The following is a 17,300-nucleotide window of genomic DNA, read 5'->3' on the forward strand; positions in this document are numbered from 1 at the left end:
ATACGCACCACTATGCTCAACAAACACAAATATTCGTTTCATATGAGCTCAAAAATTTAACATTTTATAGGTATGTTCGTTCAACATGTTCATACCAACCCACAGTTCATCACAAATAAGTTTCCCGTTACATTCATCATAAAAAGGTTAAAAACCTTTTATACGCAAACATGTCAAAATATATTGACAAAATCCATAACTATAATAATAAAATGCGTAGTAGTTCAATAACCAATCAACGTCATGTTGGCATTGAAACCATCAACACTTGCTAACCCATCCTAATAGTTTTATGTTTTACCAATTCGTGCTCGATGGACTGATCTTTCGAACCACCCATCTTCACAGGAGCTGCCAAATTCCTAACCTGTAACTAATATTATTTTGTGTTAAAGATACACATAAACTTGTGACACAATAAAACAAGTATACACTATTCATTACCCGTTCCGACTGCCTTATCTTCATAGATACCTTAACTGTGTTGCGCTTCTTAGTAGCCTGGTTCAATTAATTTTATGTTGAAACTCATGTTCATTAATACTAACATTGAATCATATATAAGACAATTCGATAATTTACCTGGTACCACGACTTCATTGCTAGGAGACGATTCTATATCTAAGACAAAGAATATGTATTCAGTTTAATTTACAGAAATAAACTACGAACAGCTGACGTTGACGTATATATAAATTTCAAAAACCAAGTGTTAACGTTTCATTATGAGCTGAAACTCAATCCGAATATTTTCAAATATGTTCAAATATAAGTTCAAATATGTTCATAATATGATCAAAAGCAAGTGTGAACTTTTCTTTCTGAGCTCAAACTTAATATAAACTAAGCTCACCACACATCACATAACACAAAGATAACTTCAAATATGTTCATAATATGATATAGAACAGAAAATATCTAACAAACCAATAGTTAACATATATTCACGAAAGAAACCCAAAATACATTCATAATTCATATCTGAAATAAAAAATTGCAAACTGAATTTCACAAAATATATAAAAATATTGGTATATTAAAAAAATTTAAAAAAAATTACATGTCTTGTTTACAATTCATGAAGCAACATATATTCGAATATTAAGTCATCAGTTCACAAGAAAAAATACTAAAAAATATAAATTCAGAAAAACATTATCTCAATGAACTTCACGGAAGAAATATATGCAGTCAGGTCGGAGAATCATGAACAATCAGTTCATCAAATCAGAATAAGACAAAATATATTGCTGGGCAAAATAAGTAATCCGTTTTCAACAAATTGGAAAATGAAGTATATACACAACTTGTTTAATTTTGCGAAATAAAGTATAGCGTATATGTCACAGCCCGCAATCCCTAAGGATGGCTTAACCGGGGTTATGACTCGGGAAGGGGATTTAGAAGCGGGGAAAGAAAGGGGCATCTTTTGAAACCGTAAATCTTACTTAACTTAAGAAAAATCATCGTATTTACTCATTAATACTCTTTTGAACAGTCTATGAAAGACAACATAAAACTTAATTAATATCATTAATCAAGTTATACATCATATGAAACCATTCTCTTAAGACTCAAAGTATGACATAACATACTATAACATCAACAACATCTTGCAGCGGAAAGTAGCTAGACATATGTATGAAGACATATTCTAGACAGGTTAACTATTTATTAACAACCCTGGAGACTCCGCTCATTGCAGCACCATCATCACATCAGCTCAACCTGCACATTTAGAAAACATATGCAGGGCTGAGTACAAAAGCACTCAGTGGGCACGTATGCCTAGGTATAAAAATACATGCTTCAAAACTGTAAATTGTCATGCCATCATAAACAGTACAGCAAGGGAGTTTTTTCGCTAAAAAGGCCCAAGCTTACTAAATTCATTTGTGATTCTTAAAGTTCGACTGATCAGTCTAAGTTCTCTTGTAATCTATCATATCTGGAATTGTGTGCCGGAGAGGTGGCCACCTCTCACGGTCACTTGACCGGCCAACCCGCTAGATGACTCACGGTCACTGGTGTACACTAGCCCTGGCAGGATAGCTATCAACTGCTCAGGACTCGAATTCGATTGCATCATTGGCAAAGCCAAAGCAGATAGATATCATACTAAAATTTAAACATTTTATGGCAAGACAATACTTGAAATAACTTTAACTCAAATATTTTGTAACGAAATAACTTGCTCAAATGTAACATTAAACTCATTTGATTGATATATAAAACTGAAATTAACAGTTAAATCATCTCATGCATTCATTCGTATAAGAGGCCTACGACACGCAGGGGATCTCTATATACGTATAGTAAAAGTAATGCCTACCTCATTCCGTTCCCACTAGGGGCGTAGAGTTACCTCCTTCTTTAGCTTTCACTTCCCGTCTGGACCTTTATTGACGAAGAGTCGATAAGTTCGAGAAGAAAGTCGTGTAAGAAAGGAAGATAGGTCTCTAAACTAAACTATCTCCTTTTTAATGATTTTAGGGTTCTAACATCCATATTAATCTTGTCTCGTTCAAAACCTTAAACTCAAAACATCTATCACATAACTAACATTTAGGTTCGAAACCGTTTATTTGAACATCATCATGCGCATCAATCATAACTCGTTCTACTCACGCCATCAAGTTAAATATTCCGTCATTTAAAAATAAATCATAGGATATCACATAGACAAATTATATCATCATAGATCATGCTTTCTTATATTTAAAATCATTTAATCATTTTCAAATAATCCATATTAATAAGTCATTTGAAAAGAATTAATTTAAATGAGAGTTTAACTCAAATTATTTTATTTTATAATCCATTTATAAATACTTGAAATAAAGAACTCCATTTAAATAATTAATTTAAAGGTCAATATATAATTAAATTAATCAAGCTCAATTTAAATTAATAATTAAGAGCTCAAATAATTTAAATAGATATAAACCCAAATTAATTAGATAAATTAAGTCTATCATGTTTTTCTTTGAATAAGGCCCAAACAATTAAATTAAAGAAGCCCAAATATTTAAATCTAAGCTCATCAATTAATTAAAGAAGGACCCAAATACTTAATAAAATCGGCCCAACAACAATTAATAAAATGGCCCAAGTCTTGGCCCAACAACAAGCCCAACAATTAACTATGGCCCAAAGCCCATCCTTCATCCTTTAACCTATCTCCACACACACTATTTCACATTCAAACACACACACTAAGCTGCGCCTCAATTCTCTCTCTCGCCTCTGCCCTCTCCGCCGCGCCTCGCCGGGATGCTCGCCGGACGGAGGCCGGCGTCGGCCCCTCTCCTCTCTCCCTGAACTCATTCCCCCTCTCTTCTCCTCTATCTCTCTCGCCTCTATCGGCCGCTATCGTTCATCTTTCTCTCTCAAGAATGACGGAACAAGGCGGCAGACGCACGCCGCTGTCAAAGCGGTGCGCCGCCGTCGCCGGCCGCCGCCTGCTCCCTCGTTCTCGCGGCAGATCCGCCGCGGCCTGAAGACCACGGCGTCGTCGCTCATCTCGCCATCTCCATTTCCTTCTCTTCTATTTATCTCTCTACACGCCCTGACCCTCTCCCTCTCTTTCCTCGATCTGCCGGAACAGGACGCACGCCGCCGTCAAAACGGTGCGCCGCCGCTGCTGCCTCCGTCGTCCTCGCCGGTGGCTCACGGCCAGGAGCCGTCGACCCCGACAACCAGGTATACCCCATCTCCCTATTCTCCTTTTTCTTCCCTCATCTTTTCCCCTTTTTTTTATTAAAAACTGAAATCCCTCTCTCTCCTTTTCCCCTGTGGCAGAACGAAACCACGGCTCCGCCGCCTTCCGTCGACCATCGGCAGCCACCACGGCTGCCGTCCCCTGACCTCGACTCATACACACAGCAGGGGTTCAAGCCTCAAAACAGTCACACATAGCATATAGGATTTATCACAATTTCAAATACTGTAAATTTCAGTTCATATGTAACCTATCTTGTAACTGTAAATTTGTGAATTTGTTACTCATTTTCTACATATATCAAAGCATTTGTAATCCTTTGTTGATGAACGTATGATGGTGTGGTGGTGCTGAGATATAAGTAATTGTTTGCTTTGGTGTTTCTCAGCAAAACTTGAACGAAATACAGGAGCTTAGTTTAGGAAGAACACCTTAATTGATAGTGTAAATTGTTGTCTCTTCAGTGGCTGTGCGAAATTGGGGCTGCATAGGTGAGAAATGGTGAAGATGGTGAAGGCGTGGGGTTGGTTTAATAGAAGTAAAATTCTATTTCAGCATGCGTATGACTGAAATAAATTCTTCAGCATGCGCTATGACTAAAATAATTCTTCAGCATGCGTACGACTGAAATAAATTCTTCAGCATGCGTATGACTGAAATAAATTCTTCAGCATGCGCTATGACTAAAATAATTCTTCAGCATGCTTAGGAATTATTCGAATTTAATCATTAAAATATCTAATGGATTAATACATTAATCATATGGTTCCAAACTCAATTAAATACATTAACACATACAAGACAAATTCTTATTTGAAGTATAAAAATCCATTTGGGCTTGTCAATTTAATAATTTAACTAACCACATGGATCAACTTTAGTAATTAATAAAAATTCATATTTAACACTTAAATGTTAAATCATCATTAATAAATTAATGGACTCAAAATATATTTTGAGTGCATCGTCCACTGAAGATAAAATAAAATAAATCATCATGTATATAAATCATCAAATTCATATAAGTTCGTATTTTATTAATGGATGCTGAACCCTAATTACCATAATCAATCCTTAAATCAGTAATTAGAAGATTTTAAATCCTCAATTAAAAGTCGGGTCATTACATACTATCCCCCTTAAAAGAAATTTCGTCCCGAAATTTGTACCTCAGAAAATAACTCTGAGTACTTCACTTTCCTGTTAGACCGTAGTCTATTCTTGACCATGATATATTCATAGGTCCCTTACTATCGGTATCGACTTAGTCCTTAGTACCTGAACTTCCCGATCTAAGATAGATTTGGATCTTCCTTCGTAACTCAAATATTGACTAATAACAATGTTGTTTTTATGGATCATATGCTTTGAATCGTAAACATTCTTCTTCAATTGCGACACATGGGATACATTACGCACATTCTCAAAGCTTAGCGCTAACGCCAAACAGTAAGTTATTGGGCCTATCCTTTCTACAATCTCGTATGAGCCTATAAAACGGGTTTAGGTTTACCCTTCACATTGAGTCCAATGATTTCTCTTGATGGAGAAACTTTTATGGAAATTATCTCTCCACTTTCACATCATAGGTCAATTTGTCATTTGTCAACATGTGACTCTGTCAATCATGGCCCTCTTTTATTCACTATCAAATTTTGACGAATGATTTCAATCATCTAGTCATTTCATCTCAACAAAGTGGTGATCTATATTTCCTCACGTGTAACGCCTCATTTGCCAACCTATCGATAGTCAATTGATAACTGATATTATATGTCTCACAATGAGTGGCAAAAACATGTTCTCGGCTTTCACCCCGGTTTAGCTCGGTCGTCTTCAACATACCTCATTAGTAATTTCTATGTCGTTTAAGCAGAACTATAACAACTAATATCTCTAAAGCATTCCTAAAGCAACTTAAACAGTTTGTAAGGAGACCCACCATTTCGAGCATGTAGGCAGTCAGCATAAACGTCGTTATAAACTTTTATTCATTCATCGTAGGAATCTCGAGTCATGTGGGCATTGACTGCCCCCTTTCGTGACAACCTTTGCTTAAGTCTGATGGATTCGAAAAATCCATCTCGACAACGAAATTCATTGGTTCGTTAAGGGCTCGGTTTGTCCCAAACATGACATTAAGCTTGTCTTTATGAGCTCGAAGACTCAAAGTAACGATATGATATGTTGTAAAACCTTCACTTGCTAGCACGCAAGACATATTTCAACAAATGAGGTTACATCTCGTTTCATTTCTCCTAACTAGAATTTTTCTAGATCTTAATATATCTTAGTACTTCCTGGTGACAGTATATGGGTGCCATGGCTTTATCTTATTCTTAAGTTCATTGTCATGGAGATGCATATCTTCCCTTCAAAGAAGATAGTATTATTTGATTCCTCGTGGTAATTCTTGAAATTTCTTATCCTTATTCTTACTCTTAACTTCTCATCCTTCCTTCGTGCTCCTACCACAATTTTCCTCAAGCTGGGTGGTTTAATCACTTCTATCATCATCTTATCATATCTTAGACGAGACCTTCAGGCTCACTGCATCATCTACTACATTGGTCTTGTCCGTGCGATGGTTAATACCAAAATCATAATCCTTTACGGGTTCAACCCATCCTCTTTGTCTCATCAGCTACTACAAATTCCTTATCAGGTTTTAGAATCTCTAGTACTACAATTCAAAATCATCAAAACTCTTTATCATTAAACTATCATTTATACTCGACACCAATTGTTCGAGTGTCAGAGACCAACATTTATGTGCGTTATTCATAACTCTCACACTCACTCCATTTAGACACATAATCGATATCAAACTCAAATAATAAATTATATTTTAACAATTTATCATGCTCATAGTTCTCGATTAAATCTCGGACTTTGTAATTAAATACTAAATTCCAACTATAATTAATTAACGTGCTTCTCTAATTTATTCACCTCATTTAAACTAATAAATCTAATCCATGCTAATTTCTCATACTTAGCCATTTTATATGCATTTCTCATGCAATTCAAAAAAAACTCAATAACTTACTAATCATGCTCATCTCATAAATACTCAAATAATTCATATAGTCTTACTAACATAGCATTAACTCATATGCACTGCTAGTTCACTTACATGACTTCGCATACTCCACATATCTCAATTTAATAAATCATCGAATAGTTAGAAAATTCGTATTTAATGGAAATAAATTCCAAAAATTTAAATACAAATATTTTTAATTATTCTAAACACATTGGCATGCTCAAAATAACTCAATTAAAATCGAGCATCGCTCGTCTCTGGCCTTATGACTCACGGCCTTCATCAAATTTGAACCTTGGTGTTCAAATTAATCTAAGTAAATTATACGTGCAATATTTAATAAATATAAACACACATATATAAACTCAAATCATTCAATATGTTCTAGAAAATGCCACTTCCTTGAGCAAAACTCACACCTATTGATTTGGCATAAATTCGTTCACCCAATAGTACTTGTGTACATGGTCCCTAAATGTTCCTTATGTTCATCTTCATTCTTGGAGTCACTAAGACGAACTTATCCAGGTGAAGGTAGAATACTCTATCAATGATGCCCATAAATATATCTGGGCATTTGTTAGCCTGAATGGCACAACTACAAACTTGTGGTGGTCATAACCCGTTCTAAAAGTTGTCTTGGGTGATGACATCCGATCCTCAATCGATCTTGGAAAACACATTTGCACCTTTGAGTTGGTCAAACAATTCATCTACCCTCAGTAAAGGATATTCATTCTTGAGTATTAATTTGTTCCACGCTCTATTGTCTGTGCGCCTTTTTAAAGTGCCATATTTCTTCATAACATACAAATATGCGCTCCTGATGGGAATGCACTAGATATGATCTAACTTAGGTCTAGTAGTTTCTGCAACTGGATCCTTAGGTTCTCCGATTCCTTTGGAGTCATCTTGTTCGATGCTTTTGATCCACATGTCGATCTTGGTACTAGGTCGATGGTAAATTCTACTTGTCTGTTGGGTGGCAGTCTTGGTAAGTTTTCTGGATAATCTTAATGGAACTCACGTATAACTTCTATGTCCTCAACTGTCCTTTCGGTTCTAGCTCCTCCGTTTAGGTATACAAGGAAAGCTTGGTAATGTTTCTTATTTATCACCTTTATGGCTTGTATGTATGAAATAACTGGTATCCGCTCCTTATACTAATCTCGTGAAAACTTAAAGCGTCTATTCCTGGAAGTTTGAAGGAGATTTCCCATTCATTGCATAAATCATAGCATATAGTTCTCAGCTAACCAGTCCATTATTAGGGTTACATCTACGTTCCATATTGGTATAACATCAAGTTATTCGCTACCACCTTAAGTGATTCTACATTCAATTACAGGTTCATATAACTACGTGTCACTATCGTCGTTCCTTCTATGGGTGAAAAGTTTTTCATGTCTTGATCGCTTTGTTCAGTTTGTATTTGTGACGGGTGATCCCCGGGCATAACTACCTTAGCGTCTAGAGTTTTGCTGAGCAATTCAAAGTACGTAAACTCACCATGGTTGGCGAATGCCATTCTTATCTCATACTTTAGGCCAGGTCGAAACTTCTTCGGCATCTATTCATCGATGTCCACCTATTGTGGGGCATAACGGATATGTCGCAGCAAATCTGGTCGTACTTGGTCATAGACATCCTGTTTTGCTTTAGATTGAACATTTTCGTTTCTCTCCTCCTATCGCAGATATTAAAAAAAAATATGTAATAAGTGTCCGTCTTATAGTCTTACTAAGACAAGTTTGCTAACATTCTTGAGTCATTGCTTTTCTTTTGGCCTCCCACCAAAATCTGTAGATCTAGTCAACTGGAACGCAACACATGAAGTCGCTTTTTTTTTTTTTTTTTTTTTTTTTGTGCGGTACAAAAAAAAAATCAAAGGTTCTCTTCATCGTCTTAATCTAGAGTTTACCCTCAACTGGATTCTTGGTTTCATAGCTATAACAAGCTTTACTCGAGAAAAAGTTCATCCATCTTTCGTAATGGTTCATTTTTGTCCCCATCTCGTTTCTAGCTTCTCATCTACCAGACATTCTATTTTTCAAAGAAAGACGATCATCAATACATCCTTTTTCTCATATCACATGCGTAACACTTTTCCATGATTCCATCGTGAAATCAGCATAGACAAAATAACTCAAGTCCTTATTCTCAAACCTTACGGTTTGTACTATAAATTGTTAACAAAAGGAGTGGTCGATAATAATTAGAGGAGAAAAACTAATGTCAACTAATTTTAGACACAAACTGATGGACAGTTAACCAAGCTATAGTTTGGGTGACTTACTAAGTCAATATACTAACACTTCTTAGTCGTATACCTCAAAAGAATCTACTAGGACAACTCAAAAGTTGCAAAGGCTCAAATCTCGAATGATATAAAGTGTTGCAGAAAATTTGTTCAAGAGACTCAAATAAATAACCAGAGGGTAGAATGGAGTAACTACCAGGTCGAACAAAATGACCTAGAGTGAGAACCCATCTGATTTTTAAACTGAAGTTGAAATACAGGGGTTTATAAACCCTAAAGACGTCTACTGAGATTTGGATCATGTGGACTGGCCAGGTCCAACATAATCACTTCCCAGTTACACGGGAAACATCATCCCGAACTTGGTAATTCTAGGTCTTCTAAATTCTCATCATACTATACATAACAAAACTTAAGTTCACACCAGCAAGCTAAAAGCTTAAACTCAGGGTCCTATGTTCTAGACTCTTGTTTCGAAAGTTCAATATTTTTCGACTCTCCTCTCATGTTGCGGTGGTGGTGGCGGAGAATTATCCCGCCTATCCTTCACATCACACTCTTGATGACATCTTTGAGGCATTTTTGAAATCACAAAAGGAAGACTCAACTCGACCAACGCTCTAAGCATCCTCAAAACTCAAGTTCAATTTACTAACTCAACTTTAAGGAAACCCTCACGGTCACCTTAACATTCATCTGTAAGGCAATAAGCACTCACGAAATGCTAACAAAAAGACCACTCTGGTCAACCTAATATATCCATCAGTAGAATGCCTCTTTTTAGAGGACTTACATAAAGGGGTTATATAAACCCTACAAAAACCATAGTATCTATCGTAATGTCCCTTCTAAACCGACACCATTAATAGTACTATGTCTCGGTCTGGACCTCTTACAGTAATTGCTACCAGTTAACTCATCTAGTTGCTATTTTAGCACACTAGGAACATCCATCTATTTAACATCAGTAGGGTACTATATTCGCATGCTTATCTATCAGCATGTCAAAAGCTCAAGTATCAGTATCTCCTAAGTAAGTTATATACATCGCAATGTAATTGAAATTAATCAAAAACAAAGGTGTACTGCTCATACTCTCAAGATCATCCTTAGCTCTAGCCTACATCGGATTCTTTTCTCATCCTCATCAACTCTAGCCCTCCTCGGCTACTTCTCATCCTTTCAACCCTAGCCTTCCTTGGCTCTTTCTCATCCTTTCATAGTTTATGAACATGTGTTTGATAATCTGCTAGGGTATCTCTGTACCACATACTGTACGCCTCGTCCTCGTATCTGATCTTCCCTGAGTTCGATCTCACAACAGTCCTGGCCAACCTATAAGGAGAACTTAAAGGTGACTCTAGGAACTAACTCTACTCGGCTCCAGCAACAGAAATAAACAAAACATAACTTAGCAAAACTCCTACTAAGTAGTACTGTTATCTTAAAACTCAAGCTCAAAATATCTAAATTCTCATCTCGTCCCATCTTTACTTAGTAGGGAATCTCTCTAAACAATGATATTAGATCCCTTAATCTAAATCATCGTGACTCAGTAAGACAACTCAACAATTCTCTCTCAAAGCCATCTCCAAAGACTATGGCTCATGATACCTCCTCAAGTACCATTAAGGTTGAGTGAGCAAAACTCGCGTCACCAAACAACTCAACATATCGTACAATATCTCATTGCAGCATGCTAATAACTCATCATTAATCATGCTATTATACTCAAGCTCATAACTCAAACTCATAACTCAAACCAACAAGTACTTAAAGCAATTGCTAATTCTCTCAAGCTTTAGCTCTAAGTTCTCATTTCATCCTTCTACTTAGTAGAAAATCTCTCTTAACAATGACATTAGATTCCTTCATCTAGATCATCGTGACTTATCACAACTGCTCGAACAATTCTCATCACAAAACATCTCAAATACATCACATCATAACTCATAATTATGCATCTTCAATTATATAACATCATATGATATAAACGCTATCATGATTCATCATGTAACGTCAACATATGCTCTTATAACATAATAACTCATTATTAATCATGTTGTCATCCTCAAACTCAAACTATGCATCTTTAAAGCATAACATCATAATTCATCATATAACCTCAACATCGTGCTCTTCAAAATTTAACGTCAAATAAACTTTGAAATTTTACATACCTCGTTGAGCCTGGTGTGATGGTGCGCTGAGCTCACGGTTGTTAATAACTATTAGTCTAGTGACTCATTCTAGACTAAACTCAAGACTTCTAATTCAGAGCTTAACCTTCGCTCTGATACCACTCTGTCACAGCCCGCAATCCCTAAGGATGGCTTAACCGGGGTTATGACTCGGGAAGGGGATTTAGAAGCGGGGAAAGAAAGGGGCATCTTTTGAAACCGTAAATCTTACTTAACTTAAGAAAAATCATCGTATTTACTCATTAATACTCTTTTGAACAGTCTATGAAAGACAACATAAAACTTAATTAATATCATTAATCAAGTTATACATCATATGAAACCATTCTCTTAAGACTCAAAGTATGACATAACATACTATAACATCAACAACATCTTGCAGCGGAAAGTAGCTAGACATATGTATGAAGACATATTCTAGACAGGTTAACTATTTATTAACAACCCTGGAGACTCCGCTCATTGCAGCACCATCATCACATCAGCTCAACCTGCACATTTAGAAAACATATGCAGGGCTGAGTACAAAAGCACTCAGTGGGCACGTATGCCTAGGTATAAAAATACATGCTTCAAAACTGTAAATTGTCATGCCATCATAAACAGTACAGCAAGGGAGTTTTTTCGCTAAAAAGGCCCAAGCTTACTAAATTCATTTGTGATTCTTAAAGTTCGACTGATCAGTCTAAGTTCTCTTGTAATCTATCATATCTGGAATTGTGTGCCGGAGAGGTGGCCACCTCTCACGGTCACTTGACCGGCCAACCCGCTAGATGACTCACGGTCACTGGTGTACACTAGCCCTGGCAGGATAGCTATCAACTGCTCAGGACTCGAATTCGATTGCATCATTGGCAAAGCCAAAGCAGATAGATATCATACTAAAATTTAAACATTTTATGGCAAGACAATACTTGAAATAACTTTAACTCAAATATTTTGTAACGAAATAACTTGCTCAAATGTAACATTAAACTCATTTGATTGATATATAAAACTGAAATTAACAGTTAAATCATCTCATGCATTCATTCGTATAAGAGGCCTACGACACGCAGGGGATCTCTATATACGTATAGTAAAAGTAATGCCTACCTCATTCCGTTCCCACTAGGGGCGTAGAGTTACCTCCTTCTTTAGCTTTCACTTCCCGTCTGGACCTTTATTGACGAAGAGTCGATAAGTTCGAGAAGAAAGTCGTGTAAGAAAGGAAGATAGGTCTCTAAACTAAACTATCTCCTTTTTAATGATTTTAGGGTTCTAACATCCATATTAATCTTGTCTCGTTCAAAACCTTAAACTCAAAACATCTATCACATAACTAACATTTAGGTTCGAAACCGTTTATTTGAACATCATCATGCGCATCAATCATAACTCGTTCTACTCACGCCATCAAGTTAAATATTCCGTCATTTAAAAATAAATCATAGGATATCACATAGACAAATTATATCATCATAGATCATGCTTTCTTATATTTAAAATCATTTAATCATTTTCAAATAATCCATATTAATAAGTCATTTGAAAAGAATTAATTTAAATGAGAGTTTAACTCAAATTATTTTATTTTATAATCCATTTATAAATACTTGAAATAAAGAACTCCATTTAAATAATTAATTTAAAGGTCAATATATAATTAAATTAATCAAGCTCAATTTAAATTAATAATTAAGAGCTCAAATAATTTAAATAGATATAAACCCAAATTAATTAGATAAATTAAGTCTATCATGTTTTTCTTTGAATAAGGCCCAAACAATTAAATTAAAGAAGCCCAAATATTTAAATCTAAGCTCATCAATTAATTAAAGAAGGACCCAAATACTTAATAAAATCGGCCCAACAACAATTAATAAAATGGCCCAAGTCTTGGCCCAACAACAAGCCCAACAATTAACTATGGCCCAAAGCCCATCCTTCATCCTTTAACCTATCTCCACACACACTATTTCACATTCAAACACACACACTAAGCTGCGCCTCAATTCTCTCTCTCGCCTCTGCCCTCTCCGCCGCGCCTCGCCGGGATGCTCGCCGGACGGAGGCCGGCGTCGGCCCCTCTCCTCTCTCCCTGAACTCATTCCCCCTCTCTTCTCCTCTATCTCTCTCGCCTCTATCGGCCGCTATCGTTCATCTTTCTCTCTCAAGAATGACGGAACAAGGCGGCAGACGCACGCCGCTGTCAAAGCGGTGCGCCGCCGTCGCCGGCCGCCGCCTGCTCCCTCGTTCTCGCGGCAGATCCGCCGCGGCCTGAAGACCACGGCGTCGTCGCTCATCTCGCCATCTCCATTTCCTTCTCTTCTATTTATCTCTCTACACGCCCTGACCCTCTCCCTCTCTTTCCTCGATCTGCCGGAACAGGACGCACGCCGCCGTCAAAACGGTGCGCCGCCGCTGCTGCCTCCGTCGTCCTCGCCGGTGGCTCACGGCCAGGAGCCGTCGACCCCGACAACCAGGTATACCCCATCTCCCTATTCTCCTTTTTCTTCCCTCATCTTTTCCCCTTTTTTTTATTAAAAACTGAAATCCCTCTCTCTCCTTTTCCCCTGTGGCAGAACGAAACCACGGCTCCGCCGCCTTCCGTCGACCATCGGCAGCCACCACGGCTGCCGTCCCCTGACCTCGACTCATACACACAGCAGGGGTTCAAGCCTCAAAACAGTCACACATAGCATATAGGATTTATCACAATTTCAAATACTGTAAATTTCAGTTCATATGTAACCTATCTTGTAACTGTAAATTTGTGAATTTGTTACTCATTTTCTACATATATCAAAGCATTTGTAATCCTTTGTTGATGAACGTATGATGGTGTGGTGGTGCTGAGATATAAGTAATTGTTTGCTTTGGTGTTTCTCAGCAAAACTTGAACGAAATACAGGAGCTTAGTTTAGGAAGAACACCTTAATTGATAGTGTAAATTGTTGTCTCTTCAGTGGCTGTGCGAAATTGGGGCTGCATAGGTGAGAAATGGTGAAGATGGTGAAGGCGTGGGGTTGGTTTAATAGAAGTAAAATTCTATTTCAGCATGCGTATGACTGAAATAAATTCTTCAGCATGCGCTATGACTAAAATAATTCTTCAGCATGCGTACGACTGAAATAAATTCTTCAGCATGCGTATGACTGAAATAAATTCTTCAGCATGCGCTATGACTAAAATAATTCTTCAGCATGCTTAGGAATTATTCGAATTTAATCATTAAAATATCTAATGGATTAATACATTAATCATATGGTTCCAAACTCAATTAAATACATTAACACATACAAGACAAATTCTTATTTGAAGTATAAAAATCCATTTGGGCTTGTCAATTTAATAATTTAACTAACCACATGGATCAACTTTAGTAATTAATAAAAATTCATATTTAACACTTAAATGTTAAATCATCATTAATAAATTAATGGACTCAAAATATATTTTGAGTGCATCGTCCACTGAAGATAAAATAAAATAAATCATCATGTATATAAATCATCAAATTCATATAAGTTCGTATTTTATTAATGGATGCTGAACCCTAATTACCATAATCAATCCTTAAATCAGTAATTAGAAGATTTTAAATCCTCAATTAAAAGTCGGGTCATTACAGTATAAAATAGGAGGAATATAACTAAGGCAATGATTCTATAATTATAGGTTCTGGTTGTACACACACCAGCAATCCATTGCTGACAAATAAAGCTGCTGGTAGTTTTTTTAATTAGTCGACGACAACATGATTCATGGAATATTAAGCTTTTTGTTTAATTAGCGTAGATAATGACAATTAGTATTGTCCTAACAATTGTAGGATTCACAGGCAGATATAGACCACTCCACACAACAACAAAGGACAAATTAATTCACCTCACTAATACATGTAAAATGCAAAATACATCCTGGAAGAGAATAATTAGTATACCACTCAGACTTAATCACAGCTTAGTTGTTTCTTCAACTTGAAATGTTTCATAGTAAAATAAGTGGCAGATTTTTGGGGAACTCAACCATATAAGCTTCAAAATAACTGGTGTCAAATAATTCAAATTCAGTAACTTATTTGTCTTGTATATCAATTTTATGCATTTGTTTGTGTCCCCAACCATTCCACACCACAAAATCCATTTACATAGCTCTATCCAACATTCAAAAAAATAGCTAGAATGAAGAGATGAATATTACCTGAAGATATATATCAATTGCTCTATAAACTTGATCAAAAGAATCCCTTGCACAATCAGACAAACTCTCAGCAACAGCAAGAAACTTAGTGAATCTGAGGGTAGGATCAGGCCCAATCTCCCCCAAATACATATCAATCAGAAACCCTACTTTCACCATCCTCTCCATTGACATGTTATCATACACGAACAATCTGATCAACCTCACCACCAAATTCACATCATACACTCCGCCTCCGTCTCCGCCTCCGCCGCCGAACACCAGCAAGTCGTCTAGCTTCGCCTGATCGAGCATCCCTCCGATCAGCCGCTCTCTCCCGGCTAATCCCGAACCCGGAGACTAGCTTCAACACCCAAAACTGCCCCTGCAGGAAAATGCACTCTTTCCATCAGCACCACCCCGTGCACGGCGTCAAGTATGAAATCATGAACAATCAACTTTGCTTCAACACCCCGTGCACTCTTTCCGATCAACAGTCAAGTATGAAAATCATGAACAATCAGTTCACCAAATGAGTAATCTTCCATGAGTTCATCAAATACAAAAAAAAAAACAAAAAAACAAAAACAAACTTATATAATTCAGTTCACCAAATCGTAAAATTAGATTTACCTAAAATGAGCAATCAGATTCTCCGTGTTTCGTTGATTTTGAGAGTCTGGAAAATGCCCAGAAAAATGCTCTTTGAACCGATGAATGTGAAAACAACGAATTAAGAATGTGAGAAATGTTTCAGAAATTGATTCGCCTGTGAAAATATTGGATGAAAACCTAGTAATTTCATCAATTCACACGAATTTGTTTAGCTCAGAATGGAAATGGAGAGATTTTCGGGATTCGATCGGCTGGGAAATTAACTCTGAAATGCATATGACAAATACACCCTTGTCGTAATTAACAATTAAGAGAAATAGATAATTTAATTCATGTAAAACTGATTCAGAATAAATCATGGTCCGTTGATTTAAGTTTTATGAATGCACGAGATGTGGTCTTTGTTCTCTACATAATATAGTGGTTGTCATTGAATGCAACCCTATATATATATATATATATATATATATATATATGTATATTTATTTAAATATCAAAATTTGGGAGGGGCTACAGCCCCCTAGGCCTCCGATCCGCCACTGTACTAGTATTGTGTTTGAGTAGCCACCCCAAAATATGAAGACGTTGATAATGTCGGTCACTATTATTTGTCTTTTGCATGCATTATTGAATCTCAGAGCACCCCACTCCACTCCACTATAAGAGATAACAAAGTAAGGTAGTACTATGGTTGGGCGAATCAAATTTGGGGTAGCAACTTTTGGAGGGACCAAATTTGCCTTTAATTGGCCAAGAGACTTTCGTCCTATATTGTCAATCTTGTCACCATGCATCTTATGTTGTCCATCTCCAGAATCACATGTGATTGTCTATAAGGTATTATATACTTTATTTTTATTTCTTTTAATAGGCGTGCTGATTTATAAATTATTGACTTTGTTGGACGATATTTCAAATAATCTGCCATGTTAGTCACTTACACGCTTCAAATTGTATATGTGTTACATTCGATATATTACGATGTATCTGAGTTGATATCAGCATTTATTGTAAAATTCTCGATTATCACATGTTAGGCAGATCGCCCGAAGATGAACCAGACTCGCTCGATTGTTGAAAGTTCATCTAACGCACTATTTGTTCTTCAATACACGATTTCATGAACAACTCCTATACAGAAACAAAATGTTCTTTTTACCCATTTTTCACACTTTTCTTCAATAAAACCCTTGTAATTAACAAAATAATGCGTCCAAACAATAATCGCATATACAATAGCCACAAAAGGCATCAAAACAACATTAACTTCATAAAAACACTTTTAAATCCATA

The 17,300-nt window shown here is 36.5% G+C and overlaps 3 long non-coding RNA genes across 4 annotated transcripts; 2 read left to right on the forward strand and 1 right to left on the reverse strand.

Annotated features, from left to right (window-relative positions):
- Window positions 1–55: 55 nt before the first annotated feature.
- On the reverse strand, window positions 56–16,180 carry LOC130992710 (uncharacterized). 2 transcript variants are annotated; one of them, XR_009091357.1, is made up of 5 exons: window positions 16,026–16,180; window positions 15,414–15,777; window positions 583–621; window positions 445–501; window positions 56–367 (listed from the first exon to the last, which is right to left on the reverse strand). It is a non-coding gene; the product is annotated as an uncharacterized LOC130992710 (long non-coding RNA). The 2 variants fall into 2 exon arrangements; XR_009091356.1 differs by having other exon boundaries at window positions 15,414–15,874.
- LOC130992718 (uncharacterized) lies at window positions 3,038–4,047 on the forward strand. Its single transcript, XR_009091364.1, has 2 exons — window positions 3,038–3,702; window positions 3,802–4,047. It is a non-coding gene; the product is annotated as an uncharacterized LOC130992718 (long non-coding RNA).
- Window positions 13,029–14,038, forward strand: LOC130992719 (uncharacterized). The gene is made up of 2 exons (XR_009091365.1): window positions 13,029–13,693; window positions 13,793–14,038. It is a non-coding gene; the product is annotated as an uncharacterized LOC130992719 (long non-coding RNA).
- Window positions 16,181–17,300: the final 1,120 nt, after the last annotated feature.

Source organism: Salvia miltiorrhiza, chromosome 7 (genome assembly GCF_028751815.1).
Source record: "Salvia miltiorrhiza cultivar Shanhuang (shh) chromosome 7, IMPLAD_Smil_shh, whole genome shotgun sequence".
Lineage (NCBI taxonomy): Eukaryota > Viridiplantae > Streptophyta > Magnoliopsida > Lamiales > Lamiaceae > Salvia > Salvia miltiorrhiza.